Here is a 14,875-nt window from a genome sequence, read left to right as displayed (position 1 = left end):
ATATATATATATATATATATATATATATATATATTGATTTTCACTATCAACTTCCCAATAGAAATATATCATTGGCCAACAATAACACATTTGCAGATATTCAGTTATACTCGATATTCAAATGGCCCACTTAAAATAAATGAGATTATCAACTTAAATTTCCTCGAAACCTGTTCATGCTACATTAGATTTTTTTGAGTGGAACCCACAAAAGCATAAATCCTAAATGTTTTAGCACAGATGGGATGCATTAAATTCCAGATTAGCATGAACTGAAAAACTGAGTAAATAATGGAGCCTTAGAGGTTAACAGCAGCATTAAAGAAAAACAACAAAAATCATTAGCCACATCGTTGTTTAGTCTTTGGATCCTGGTATCATTTTATGCTCTGCAGTAAACAGTTCTTCTTAGCATCTTACTCTCCCCATCCACTCAACAGTTTTCTACAGTCATTATGTTCAAGGTTTGCTTTTCAGTCTTTCCTTCACTCATGAAGTCTATTTTTCAGTACTTGTACCTTGGTTGAAAGCTTGCCCCCATCTAACCCCATCAACACCTTTTGAACAAATTCAAAAGAGTATTTTAGAGGCTTTGGATAACTTAGGTTCAAGCTATAGATCAAGCCAAGTAGAACTGCACACCCATTGGCAACATCTCTTAGATGCTACATCACAGTGCATCCTTTGATGATGACTCCAACATCCTCAGGTGAGTTGGCAGCATCTGCACCTTCATGCCGGGCCACATACACTCCCATCATTATTTCTTCAAATTCTTTGTGTCCAGCAATGTCAGCATCCTTGGAAAGAAAAAAGTCCAAATATCTATTACAGACGAGTTCTTAGTTTGGGCATTTTTCAGGTAATCAGTGCATCACATTTGTCAAACATATATTCTGTTTCACATTTTGGTACTATTTTATTTAGCATATATTTGATTTGTTATGGATTGTTTGTATGAAACTAATTTACATTCAGGTAAATGGGGTTTCCTTTGTTTTTAAAAAGTGATGCTTTGTAAAGTTGATGGATTACTATTTTCAGGAGACAGTCAATTTTATAAGCATAATCAGGCAGTTCTCAGTGAAGCAAACAAATTTCAAAGTAACTCATGGCACTCCCATTTTATATACCACTGCAACAAACAACTTTTGTTATTCATACCCAACAACTGTAGCATGTTACATTATTCCTTTTGAAACATGTTGCAGAAATAAGCTTGCATTAACACTACATTGTTTAAGCATTTGATTTATCATTGTGCTCTCAAACCACAATGGCATATATTTAGAAATATATAGATAGCAGTCCTCAGTCTTACTCCATGCAAATTCTACTCCAAGTTTTACTTTTCTAAAATATTGTGCCAAACATTTTTGAACACTTTTGTACTTTTACAAAGTCAATCCCTATCATTTCACTATTTTTTATTCCTAATATTTGTTTCACTAAGAAAATACTTGTACACTCCAGATTTCACATGACCGATCTTGAATAAGAAATGGCCTTAAAATTAGGTGACCACAACATCAGAAAGTATGGTTTATGTACATTCAATAAATCTAAACCCACAAGGTCTGATTTACATTTAGGTAAATGTCCACATTGGACCTTGCCTTTTGCCTTCTGACTTACAGACATTGTTGAACTATTTGATACATCACAACTTTAAAGAAATCAAGCTGCATCTTACCCAGAACTACTTAATTAGTTCGTCTGGTTTCTCATGTAGGTACACATACAGAGATTTCAGAATGCATTCTTGTCGCATTTCAACAGTGGGATTCTGTGTGATAGAAAACAAGTTTTCAAAAATGCAGGTTTTAATAAGTGCTCTTTAGAATTTTAGTAGAATATAAACATTATTAAAAGCATACAGATCAGATAATTACAGATAAAAAACACATTAAAGCTACAGCATTAAACTTATAAATATATTTGTCGTTAGAGTATGTAATAAGACAATCTGTTAAGAAGTGAAGTGAGATTTATTTATATAGCACTTTTTAGCAACAAGGCAATCCAGAGTGCTTTACAACAGAAAGAAAGAAAATAAAAAAGAAGAGCTTCTTTGCCTTCTCCCAGTGCTAATACTGAGAAACAACCAATCAGAGCCAGGAGGCGGCTTTTAGCCCCAGCAATTATGCTTGTGTTATGCGCTGCTAACACCCATCCCCCTTCCTACGGATTTTCTCCCATAGAAGAATTCTGATGCCAGTTAGCATGGCTACCGATGACGGCTAATAAAAAGTTTTCCTGTAACAGTAAGTTATTTCTCCTCCATTAGCACATAGGACATGGTGACAGTTTTAACAAATATAGAAGAAACATTTTTTGTATAAGTTACATACTGCAGCTTAAAAAAAAGAAAAAAAAAGCTTAGTTTATTTAAAAACTAGTAGGGAAATACATACTTTGTCCATGCCCGTCATTAATCGGGTGATTTGGTGCCCTTGTGCTCCTCCTTTCTTCTTGAACACTTTGATTAACTTGCTGCAATATTGATCCAGTTGAAACATAAAAGTTGACACCAGAGGGACAGTAGTGATAGGTGTGAATTCTGCATCAACCTGACAGGTTAAGATACAAAACAAATGTAAAAAGTTTACATAAATATTTAAACAACAGAATTACACTTCTGTTTTATCAGTATGTTTGCTGTGCAGAAAGAATGACAAAATAAACAACTTCATACTGACATGCTGTTTTAGATTCGGATTAAAGAAATTACCTCACTCTCTGAAAACAGAGCTGGCCAGCTGGACTTGAACTCTGATATGTAGGGCATATCTGTGATGACTTATTGTCGTCTATAGGCAAAAGTTCTTTCCATTTTCTTTTTGATTAGCTGTTGGTTGTTCCTCTTCTTTACCTTAAGTGGTAAAGCTTGTCTTTCTTCCTTAAGGGTCTCTTTACTTTTCCCAACAGGATAGTCAGGACAGTAGTTAACTTCAGCCTTTCGTGGTTTCTTCACTTGATTAGGACCTTGACTTATAGATCCGCACTTCTTTGCAAGACTGTTGATGTCCAACTCTGGACATCCAGTGTTTCGAAGTCTTGTGCGGTAGTTAGCCATTTTGTACTTCAAGCTTATTTTCCATCCATAGTATCCAGTGATGGATCCTTGCTCCTTTAAACAGGGGTACTTGGTGATCAAAGCCTTAGCAACATCATCAAACTCTGCACTTGATGGGTAAACCTTGAACTGAACTATTTCCACTGCCAAAGCCTCTAGTATGTCCGACTTCAGTTTGTTACTTACATTTAGAGGAGTTCCGCTGCTAAGGAATGCTTGATTGGCCCTATCTAACTGAAACTGCACATCGTAACTGAACTGAGGTATTTGGAAGTCTAGTGGCCAAGAATGAGATCTGAGAGAAGAGCCTGAGGATGTTGACTCAGCAGATGAAAGAATGTCTATATCTGCTGTTGTGTCTGAGCTCAATGAAACTGTCTCATCAAAGTTTTGAGCTGTTGTGTCCACTGTTTTTGATGGGTATACAACTGTGATTGTGGCCTTGTCTTTGATTTCTGATGTGGAATTCAAGTTGACATACTCATTGTCAAAATCAGCATCTCTATACTGAAGCCTAAAATCGTCAGACACATTTAGCTGTCACCGAATCTCTTCTTTAACGTCCTTAACAGAATTCGGTATCCCATTGGGAAGGTGTAGTTTTGATGCATTGTCAATTCCGAGGATGATTCGAAGAACTGAAGCCATTTTGGATTCAATCTAAGACAAAACAAAAGGCATGTTTTAGCTGGTTTCTACAAATTTTCTAAAGCAAACTTTCCAACATCTCAGCCTCTTAAGGGTTAGGGTATGATTGTGAGAATTTCACGAATTTTCAAGAATTTTTATAACAGGTAGGCATTAACTATAACCCTAAACTATAAAATTTAATGAAAAAGATAGCTTAAACAGCGTCATATTAAATGAGCTGACAAGCCACTTTCAGATCATAATTTGGATTCATCTTTACAGCTTCCACTCAAGATAAGGTCTTAGGATGAAATGTCAGGATAAAACAGATCTAAAAAACATAATTGGTAAAATACCAAAAATACATTTCTTTGTCCATTCTAAGGGCTATATAGACAAAGATAGTAACAGCCAAACTGATAGATGGGTTGTCAAATATACTGAGAGAAGAATAACTGATGGATTGATTTTTCTTAGCCCTTTCATCTTCCACATTTTGCAGTGTGTATAAAATATGACATTTAATCATATAAGGAACATTTATGATTTACAGTCAATTATAGTAGAATGTTATGTTAAATATTTACCAGTCACAAGCACAAATCTTTTTAACATCACCATGCGTGAGGATCCAACTCTGTAGTCAGCCAAAGGGTAAGGGTCTGAAAGTTTGTGTAGCTCAACCACAGCAAGTTCTGACATTGGATGCAACTCAAAGGCTCGATAGTGCTCTTTGTACCATGAGTCCATTTATTTAACAATAAGATTCAGATCATTTCTGATAATGCATATCTGAATCACTTCAGAAAATGTTGGAAGACCGCCATCTGATCCATGCACAACTATCATGCCTTTTTGGTATTTAATACCATTTAAAGTCGCACACTGAGCCAGGCTTACATCACAAATGTTTGGGAATTTTTGGGCAAGTGTGGTCACCACACCCTCACTCAAGACATCAATGGGTACCTTTGAGACGTGCGACACCTCCAAGCGAAAAGCTTCCTTCTCAGGACAAAGCATGCTATGGGCAACCATTAACTGTTGCTTTGCAGCAAGAGAAAGACATACATTTCTGAAATTGTTTATATGCCTGACCACATGTTTTAAAAAACTGTGTTTGGCCTCGAAATGCATAGTCCACAGCAACACAAGAGGACCAAAGCATTTTATCATTTCAGGATAATGTTCCAGAAAATGGTGTTTTGGCAATAACTTTAGGTCTGGAAAAAGTTCTTGATAACGTTTTCGATGCTCTGAGATTTTGCTCTCCAGATATGCAATTGATTCTAAAGAATGAATGGGTGCAACTACTAATTCTACAATGTCTTTCAAATCTAAGACCAGCTGCCAGGCAAGTTCATTGTTGGGAACAAGATTTCCCACAATTAGTGGGAGTAACAGAAACAGACACCAATTTTCATGAGCATTGCCTCCCACTGTATGATTTTTAGTCAAAGTTTTAGGTAATGACTGAGGACGATTCTTTTTGTCCACTCCTTTGTATGGAAATGACTGAATGAGTTTATTGAGATGATCAAAAGTGAAAAACTTCTTAGACAGAAGTACTTCAATACATCAAGCTAATTCTACTGGTACAATATCCTCAAATAAATCATGGACAATATCAGGAGGAAAACCAGTTAGTGCATCAAAATGTGTTAGGCTATCAGTTAGAATGCAGGCTGTTTTCACACCGAAGGAGCTCACCCCTGTTTCTTGTGCCTGTCTGATGTGAAGATGATGAACTTCCTTAGTCCTACGCTCAAATGTACAAAAGCGACAAAAATATTTACCTGAAAAACTTTCTACAAAGCCAACCAACCCATGAGCCCCAAGGTTATCTGCTGCTACACACTGGACAGTCCCCTTGATTAGTTCCAAAGGGTGGAATGAACAGTCCCTGCTACTTCAATATTATGATATCATGTATTAAAGGTTCAAATATTTTCTTGTAGCCATATGTCTTAACGTCATTACTTTTACACAGTAATGCCAGGTAAATTGAAGACAATGCCGAGTTTCTGCCTGGTGGCAAGTTACCCCAAATCCAGTAAACTGCACAAAGTTTGTGCTTTTTATGTGATATACCTAAAGGATTGCAAACCTCAAAATCATCAATGTACAAACACAGGGAAATCCGGAAGTCTTTACTTGAAAAAATACATTGTTTTTGTAGAACTCTCCGTCCTGATATGATAGATACTGTTTTTTATTTTCAGGGACAGATGTATGCTTCTCAATGAGTTCATCAACTACATCTTTACAACTAAGCAGCTGTTGCAGAGACTTTAGCAGGGGAACATACTGAAATGTTTTGTTTGATTTTGCTTCTAGTACATATTCAACAGGATCAACAACCTTAAAATTTTCTTTGTAAAATTGCTTCCGTTTGAAAGTTGAGGCTAATGGACCTTCTTTAGCTGCAGCTTTGACCAATGGATTATTTGTGAAAATAGCACATCCAAGTTCACTTATTATTACCTGATCTACTTGAAAGTTATGCTTTCTGAAAACATCAAAAAATGTACTATTTGATGACTGTAATGAGGCTGAAGACACAATTTGCAGCTCTTCTAGTAATTCATCAATAGCAGAGTTTGGTACATGTGACACAACCTCTAATTTCAAAAGAAGAGCTGCAAATTTTTTAATTATTGTGTCCTCTAAGTACTCCTCAGTTTCAGTAGCTACCAAACTGGGCTCATCACAAGAAAGGTCCTCAGTCTCGCTTAAATGTTCTTCAGAGAGTTGAGACTCTTCAGTAATGCTGTATTTTATGATTCCAGGCTTAAAGTCACTTAGTGCAAAATCTGCATGCTTTCTATTCTTATGAGATCTAAAAGTTCCATAAACATTAGTTTAATAAGAACAATTCTCAAACATGCATGTTACAGTCTCATAATGCTTCAAATGAGTGCCAATATGAACAAAGTATTCTTTACTTGATGTTAGACAACTTTCAGGACATAAATAACATGTAAAGAGAATAGATTTTTTTGTTGTTTGTGAACTGCTACTAAGAAAACGACTAAGATGACTTCTGAGTGCATTCCATGTTTTAAATGTGCATGGGCATTCATAGTATGTGCATGGATAAGAATGTCTTTGACCAAAGTGATAATGCTTTAATTTGTAGTGTTTTATCAACTTGGACCTCTTAGATACAATGAAAGAACACAGTATGCACCTCCACATTCATAAACTAGAAAAAAAACAAGGACGTGTTTTATACTAATTCTAAAAGTTATATATTTTCAACATTAAATGATGTAAAATTGTTAGACTTTAATACTCACTAGCAGATTCCTTTGTAGTCAGCCACAGAAATCAACCTGCAGTTCAGACAGAATGAATGTATATTTATATAGTATGTACAGTCAGTAACCTTTACGTCACTTATTAGAAAACAACTACCAAATTAAGCATATTGATGTATATTTTCAAATATAACTAATGTACAAATTTTATTTTTACTGACAACAATTCAAAATTAAACAGAAATGGGAAATGACACCACTGATAATAGCAAATATAATATAATATATATATATATATATATATATATATATATATGCACATGCACACGCACGCACACACATACATATACATACACACACAGCTTTGGCTCGAAAGAAACACCTAATCTAAAAATCTTATCTTTTCCTTACCTTATAATGTAACACCAGATGTCCCGTTCAGAATCTGGAAATTCCAACAACAAAAAAATCCCGTCTGCGTGGCTAAATTTTATTTTTTAGAATCTCTGAAATAGAGAAATGATACTTTAATATTTTTTTAGATTTTTTTTGGCCGAACAGTACGAAGAGACGTTTACTTTAAAACGGTGGTTTGTGAATTTAGCCAGCTTAAACTTTTAGCTAACTGACAACACTACACTTTTTTAAACGCGTACAAAAAACATGAATAAATAACTATCTATCACATATGCGGTTTAAAATACAGCTTTTATTATCCTAGTAGTTTAAGTTTTATACTCACGAGCATGTTGGAAAATGAAAACTACGTTGTTACTTTGACGCACAGAGAGAGCAACTTCTTGGGCGCGTTTGTGAAAAATGTCACGTGCAGGAGGTTGACGCAACTGACGTGATGACGCAGGGACAAAATTCATTCCCATTAAATGCCTATTAGAGTTAAAGTGACAGGATTACGTTCGATTAAATCGCTTATCTTTAATTATTTAAAAATATATTATTGTTATTTAACTACAGTGAAACCTGCTTATGTTAAACTTAAAAACGTAATTTGACCATAAAACAGTTATATAAAACAAGCATCATCAGAATTTCATTTCTTAGAGTGTATTTCATTAAGGTTAACTGAAATCAGTTCATGCTGTGATGATGTAAACCTTATGCTCTTAGAATTTTCCCATCAGAAAAGCTTTACAGTTTAAAACTAGGGAGTGTGGAAATCCCAGCTTTAAACTGCATGATATGCTCCATTTATGCAAGCTAAATTTACAATTTTATTCTCACTCCTCCTCTCTCAGGAAAGTCATTAGGGTCATTGTTTGCTCGGCTCACAGAAGGATAGTTTGGTCACATGCATGAAGGTGTGAATTAGAGGGAAAATAACTGGGTTTTAGACTGTATTTGTAAGTTTTAGAAAGCTGAAATTTGAGGCCTCTTTCTCTGTTTGATTTTGTTTTGTTCTTTTGTTGGACCTAAATGACTTCCTTCACCAACCTTTTCAGCCATCTGTCTTCTATGTCTAAAATGTGAACATTTTGGTCCTCAAAAGAGTGTCCTTCAAATGTAGGTTCACAGCTGAGTTTTGTCCTATGTTGAGGTTTACAGGAAATCAACCCACACAGATCAGTACCTTCTGGTACACTGGAATACAAACTTTCTGTCATTAGAACTGTACACCAGCAGGCTGAACATAGGACAGAAAAAAGAACAAAAACAGAAAAGAACTCCAAGCATGTGGGTATACTAAGTGGTCTGTGGTTAAGTCAGCAAGGAAATCTAGAAAATATGCTACCGAAAACAACAGTGAGGAAAAGAAAAACAAATGCAAAAACATTGTAACTGTAAACATTGTAAGAATGAAAACAAACAAACAACAACAAAAAAAAAAACATTGTAAGAATGATTATGGGGTCTTAGGTGACAAGTATGTTCACACTATCAAAGGAGGAGTACATCTTCCAATGAGACAGTATGCACTCAACCCAGAAGAAGTTACAGAAATAGACATAATTGTGAAGGAACTGAATCATATAGGAATCATCAGAAAGGACCCAAACCTCAAGGCTACAAAAACTGTCCAGATAGTTTAAACATGCAGTGATGGATGTTCTTTCAAGAGTAAATGTGAAAATCTTTCAGTTTAGAGCTTCTCAGATTTGGGAGTTTACCAACAGCAACAAAACTGTGAATGTTAGACCTTTTACTTTCAGGTGAAACAATGACTGAAACGAAAACAAAAATGGTAACACTGACATACACCAATTTCTACAGCCAAAATACAATTAAAATACAATACATTATTCCCATATGTTTTCCTGTCCTTACTTGTATTTAAGTGCAAGGTCAATAATAATTTTGCCTGTATCTGTGTATGTGTGTGTTTGTTTACGAGTCTGTTAAGTAAATATCTTATTAACCAGTGAGCAGATTTTAATGACACTTTGAGAAATTAATCACTGAATGTAGATCTAAAACTATTTCAATTTTAGAGTCAACATACATGATGGCCACCGCAGCTAAGTTACATTATCAAATTAAAAAATGTCTGTAACTCAATTACCAGGTATTAAGCTACGTTTTGTTGTGGTAGCACTTGAGAGTCATTCCCAACATATACTCAGAGTGCTAACTGATTGTGCAACATCTGTTTTTACAACATTGCCATTAATAAATAGTCATGCATGTACCAGTATAACTGATTAACTTTATGGCCAGCCCAATTCAAGATGAACATCACTATTAATTCATCTTTTAAGGCTTGGCATGGTCATGCACGTTTTATAAATTTCTGAACTTTTACAACCAGATGTCACCACCAGGACCCTGAAGTTAACTGATTCAGGATTTTACAGTTGTGGCACAAACTCTCTGGAACTCTTTGCCCTTTCAACTACTTTCTGTGGACTCAATGCAAAAAAATAAAATAAAAATACAAGACTGCAGAGAGCAAGGCAACAAAGACCCTAACAACTCTCTATTGTGAGGATAGTGAGTGTATTCTGCATGTGAATCTTACCTACCTACATCTCAGTTTAAAAGCTCGGAACTCCACACTGTTCTTTGTTAATTTAGAAAGCTTCTTGGACGGGAAGCAAACATCTTTGACTACAGAATAGAGATCCAGTTATTTTGTTTTTTACTTTTTTTTTTCTTGGATTTACCATGTCCAAGATGACTGAGAATCTACACCAGCATGTGGACTCATTTTTTTAGACTGGCATTCAGGTAGAACTCTGTTGTTTAGTTTTTGATTTTTTCTTTCTGATTTTATATTTTAATATCTTTGCTTTCATGTTACCTTGTGCCTTAATTTACTGTATTTTTGTGTGAAGCACCTTGTGATTTTTTATCTTGGAAGGCGCTATATAAATTTTAAAAAAGTATTTAATTACTATGGGAAGCATTTTCTGTCATGTATTGAGACCGTACATTCTGAAACTGAAAGAAGAATTACATATTTTCAAACTCAAAATCCTGCTCTGTCATCTCACAGCAACAAGGTTGCAGGATTGCCTCACAGCCTGGGGCTTTTCTGTGTGGCGTTTGTATGTTCTCCCCATGTATGCGTGAATTTTCTCTGGGTATGCCGGTTTCTTCCCACAGATCAAAAACATTTATATCAGGTTAATTGGTAACTCTAAATTGTCCCTAGGTGTGAATGACAGTGTGAATGGTTGTTTGCCTTATTTTCTCTGTGTGTCCCTGTGATGAACTTGCAACCTTTCCATGGTGTACCCAGCCTCTCGCACAGGGACTGCTGGAGATAGGCACCAGCTCCCTCATGCGCTGAGACGGCACAAATAGGATTTTTCTTCAGCTGTTTAGGAGCCAGTACGGCCCAGGTTCTAAAAGGCTGCACTTATAGTCATAGGATCTGGGGTTACAATACATAACCTGTGTTCTGTTTTGTATAGGCTTTGCCCTTTAAGGCTATTGCTAGTGGGTTAAAAGCAGAATGTAGTCTATGCCTCACTGCATAGAGTGCCACAATCACACAGACATCTGCTTACACTACTTAGAGTGATCCAAATACATTGTGTCATGCGTAATTATGCTTCACCGAATCTGTGCACCTGAGCCACACTGAGCAGCAACAACCTCTGAGATGGGTTGAAGGCTGAAATATTAAACCCTACTGCTGTGATAAGCAATGATAAATGTTACAAACTGTAACAGTGCAGATATGAACAGAGTAGGGTGATAATTATTCTCTATAATGAACAAGCAGGATGGAGAGCTTACTGAAGCATCCACTTCATTACCCTGAAAAAACTCTGAGAACAGAGTGAGTCTGTAGGTGAGAACTTATATTAGGACTGTAAGGCAGTAGTTGTGCTTTGTCAGTGATCTCAGCTTGGGTTATGGGCAAAACAGACTTGTGTACCAAAAATATATGGTATAGGCCCACAATACACATAAATCTGTCACGGTTTGAGGTGGTAAGCAGGACCAAACAGCAGCGGGCAGTTTGAAGTCTTCTTTAATGACGGACGCAGCATCAATGGAACAACAACAACATAACAACCTAGGAACTGACACCAGTGACCAAAAGAGGGATGATTAAATAATCAAGGAGTGATTGGCTGGATTGAAAGCAGGTGTGGAAAAGGAGCAAAGCAGTAGGGGCGAGGGAGAACAGAAAACCCGAAACAGACATCAAAAGTGCAGACTATGACAACATCTAGCAATTAGCTGCAGATTAGCTGTCAATAAAAGTTAACATCAAACTGTGAATAAAACATTAATCTAAACATGTGGATGCCCAGATAAACTAATCAAATTATACAACTTACTTATCATTAACACACCAACTCTGGAAAACTGGCATTAGCAGACAACATGTTCTCATATGTTTAGGTCTCAACCAACTCACTCACATACAGGAGCAATGTTATACCAAAAGTGGAAACAGTGCAACAATGTCAACATTTTGTGACTATACTATAGAGGAGGAAGCTTGCAAGCCTTTCAGTAATAAGCCACAGCCACATCACTGCTCTCTACAGGGAAATGTTAAAAATCAGAGCAGAACAATTGTTTTTTTCTTTTAAATGAAATAGTGTGAATATGTATATTGTTAAGCAGATTAACCGAGCAAAAAAGTGCTACAAGTTTTATTGTCATCAATGACACAGTTCTCAGCAAAATGTGTAGCTAAACCCAAGTAAATTAGCTATTACTATGAACCTTGTAAACAAAACAAGCCCACCCAATAGAAGGTAGTTATGTCCAAGACCCACACTGTTTTTCTACTGGCTGGAATTTTTAAAGGTTGGAGTTAGAAGTATAATCTGAAAGCAAGCCGAAGAAATCCATAGAAAACTGTAAAGAAAAAGTAAACCTCAAAAGGGAACCCTGAAGTTGAAACTGGAACTGGACCATCTTCAGTGTCTGCTAATTGCAGCACATGTTTTAAGTTCTGCCTAACATGACATCATGACTTTGTAGGTAGGTCTAGATGCACAGATGCTGGTTCTAAAAATAAAACTTGGCCACTGCAGAGGCTTGACTCAAAATCTACTCATAAGGAGATTTTGAATCAAAACAAATTGATTTGTGAATTTATTTGCCAATTATGGGACAAAGTCAGAGCTAAAAAACAAAAACAACTCTTGATTGTAAAATTAAAGGTTTTAGATTGTTCTGTCCTGACCCACACAACAGCAGGTAGTCTGTTCTGATATGTAACAGTTTTCAAAATATTATAGGGACTTTTCATTTTTAGTTTTGATTGTGGCAGCAGTGTTTTTCTAGTTTGGATCTTAATTCCATAACTTTCGTATAAAGGCCACAACCAGCAGTCCTTTATAAATGAAGTCTCAATGTGAGCAGAGTTTTTTTTTCCTGAAGCTTTATTTGCTGGATCAATGTATTTTGAGCAGAAAAAGCATTGGATATTGTTTGGAATACATCTTTTCATGCTAATGTGCTCAGAAAGCCTGAGTTACTAAAGCAATATCAGAATCCCTGTTGTAGTACCTGCAATTTTTTAGTAAAGTTTTAGACTTTGTTAACCCATGCTTTGGGAAGAACTCCCTGTTTTGTTGAAATTTGTTTCATAGTATATCCCTCTGATGTTTTTGTTGTTGTTTATTTATAGATTTCATAGAATAGCTTCACTGTAACTTCTCTGAATTAAAGTATCATATCTAAAATGTGTTTTAGGGAACTAACCTGTGTGAGTCATTCAGCTGTCGTGGTTTGAGTAAAGCAGAGCAAAAACACAATGGTGAGACTTCAAAAAGAGAAAACAAGGACATCTTTTGTTTTTGCTGTTAGCCCTTTTTACTTTTTGGACAAATAAAACATGGTTTGTTTTTCTGGAAGCTGAATCAGGGCTGGTCCTTGCTATCTCTGAGACATTACACAGTATATTATCTGCAGCTCCAGCCTTAGGTGCTCCATTTCCACTGCAACATTACACTAGTGATTTCCAAAGTAGATAAACTGTTGATAAGCCAAGATCTCAGCAGTAATTACATCATGTTTTATAGTACATAATCCTTGAGAAAATGATGAGAAGCTGGATGAAAGTGTGCATCAATCAAATGTAACAAACCCAATTATTGTCATCTCTCCCCACTTTTTTCTTGCTGCTCACAGCCATTACACATCTCCCCGTGACTCAATCCTGATATGGTAATTACAGCTGCAGAGAGTCTCTGCTAATAACTGCAATCCAATCACTTCACAGTGTGCAAGGAAGGAAATAAGGTCCACAATAAATAATGACAACCTGCAATTTGCTTCATATTGGTATATTTACACTTTCTTCTTTAATAACAAGATCATCAGTAGCTTTATTTTGTTTTTTTCTGCAACTTTTCTTCCATTGTCATAATTCTCACAAAGCAATGAGTCTCTCTTCTTATGTCAATGAAGATGTGTTTAGATATTCACACGAAAACATGGCATGTGTGGAAGTCACTAACACAAATTCTTCTGTGGTAATAAAGTAAATACAGTATGTTTTGTTTTGGTTTTTTTTCAAACCAAAACTGTACTTAGATCTAAAGCATAATGAGGTGACTGTGTTACATCTGTGTTGTGTTGCCAAGGGGCCTGACTTCCAAGTCGAGACATTGTCTTCAGGTACAATGCCTTCTTGGGAAGTGGATTGTGTTCTCCTAAGCTCACATTGTCAAAGCAACTGCCCGAAGACGTATATGGAAAGTTATCTGTTCCATGTCTGAAGACACCAGCTTATCACCATAAAGGGAATTGAATTTATTTGAATCCATACTGTTAAAGTCCGTCCCAGTGGGATGTGTGTGTGTTATTCTGCAGCTAGGTGTGGTAAATGTTTATAAAAAGAAGCAGCCCCAAGAGGAAGGGGGGATTTCACTGATTGGGCCAGAAGTCTCGATTCAGCACAAACTTGATAAACTCTCACTGTTCAAGAATAACTGATGTCTGTAAAGTCATTTCTGTGATCATATACATCGCCGCTGAAGACCCAGAAGAACCTCCACCATTTGAAGACACTTCAATAATATAAACTTTATGTTCTGAAGTCATGAGAGTTTTGTCTGAATATTGTGCAGACCTATTTCTCTATTATTATGCTGAAAACTGGATGGGAATCCCTCTCCTGTATTTGTTATTGAAACACTGAATTGATGCTGGGAGATGACTGTCTTAAGGTAGTATCTTAGTGGGCTGCGACTGTTGGAGACTGGTTAGCAACTCATTATAGCAAAAAAATACACAAATTTTCGTTGCAATCTCACTGATTTCTGAGCCTTTGTGACCAAGTGACCAGTGAACAGTGTGGCTATGTTTCGTACGAGCAATTTTTGAAAATCACAGCCCATTTCTGTGGGCAGTTTACAAAACTGTCTCCTAGGCCAGAGATTCTTAACCCATGGGCCGCGGCCCAATTGTGGGCCGCGAGCGCCACCTTGAGGGCCTCAAAAGAACAATGGTTTTTAACATTGGGCCGCAGAGGGCC

General features: G+C 36.3%; 1 protein-coding gene and 1 long non-coding RNA gene across 4 annotated transcripts in view; both read right to left on the bottom strand.

Annotated features, from left to right (window-relative positions):
* Nucleotides 1-14,875, bottom strand: part of grik2 (glutamate receptor, ionotropic, kainate 2) — a 649,386-nt gene that overhangs the window by 161,626 nt on the left and 472,885 nt on the right. The window lies entirely within an intron of this gene.
* LOC108249908 lies at nucleotides 14-14,197 on the bottom strand. The gene is made up of 6 exons (XR_001809247.3): nucleotides 7,378-14,197; nucleotides 7,006-7,041; nucleotides 2,732-3,736; nucleotides 2,415-2,570; nucleotides 1,694-1,786; nucleotides 14-800 (listed from the first exon to the last, which is right to left on the bottom strand). It is a non-coding gene; the product is annotated as an uncharacterized LOC108249908 (long non-coding RNA).

Source organism: Kryptolebias marmoratus, linkage group LG16, assembly GCF_001649575.2.
Source record: "Kryptolebias marmoratus isolate JLee-2015 linkage group LG16, ASM164957v2, whole genome shotgun sequence".
NCBI lineage: Eukaryota > Metazoa > Chordata > Actinopteri > Cyprinodontiformes > Rivulidae > Kryptolebias > Kryptolebias marmoratus.
This window is presented reverse-complemented; position numbering and strand designations above follow the sequence as displayed.